The 201-nt window shown below is 65.2% G+C and overlaps 1 protein-coding gene across 1 annotated transcript in view; it reads left to right on the forward strand.

Moving 5' to 3' along the window:
• CSF1 (colony stimulating factor 1 (macrophage)) overlaps positions 1–201 on the forward strand; it is a gene marked incomplete at its 3' end in the record, with an annotated part of 6,089 nt that overhangs the window by 4,078 nt on the left and 1,810 nt on the right. The window lies entirely within an intron of this gene.

Consider the following 201-nt stretch of genomic DNA (forward strand, 5'->3'; position numbering starts at 1 on the left):
GGCCCCGCAGGGATTTGCAGGGTTGTCGCAGATTAAATTCCGCTCCCGGGGGTGCGCGGGCCGGAGGCGATAACGGCGCCTCCGAATCTTCCGCGCCGCTCGCTCTCGCTTTGAGCTCAGCTCTCCGGTTTGCAGCATCTAACCGCTGCTCCCCGCGGCTCGCTTTACCTCTTCCTCTTCCCAACCCCGGAGCTGCGGTGT

The sequence above is a fragment of the Charadrius vociferus genome, unplaced genomic scaffold (assembly GCF_000708025.1).
Source record: "Charadrius vociferus isolate BGI_N301 unplaced genomic scaffold, ASM70802v2 scaffold1716, whole genome shotgun sequence".
Taxonomy (NCBI): Eukaryota; Metazoa; Chordata; class Aves; order Charadriiformes; family Charadriidae; genus Charadrius; species Charadrius vociferus.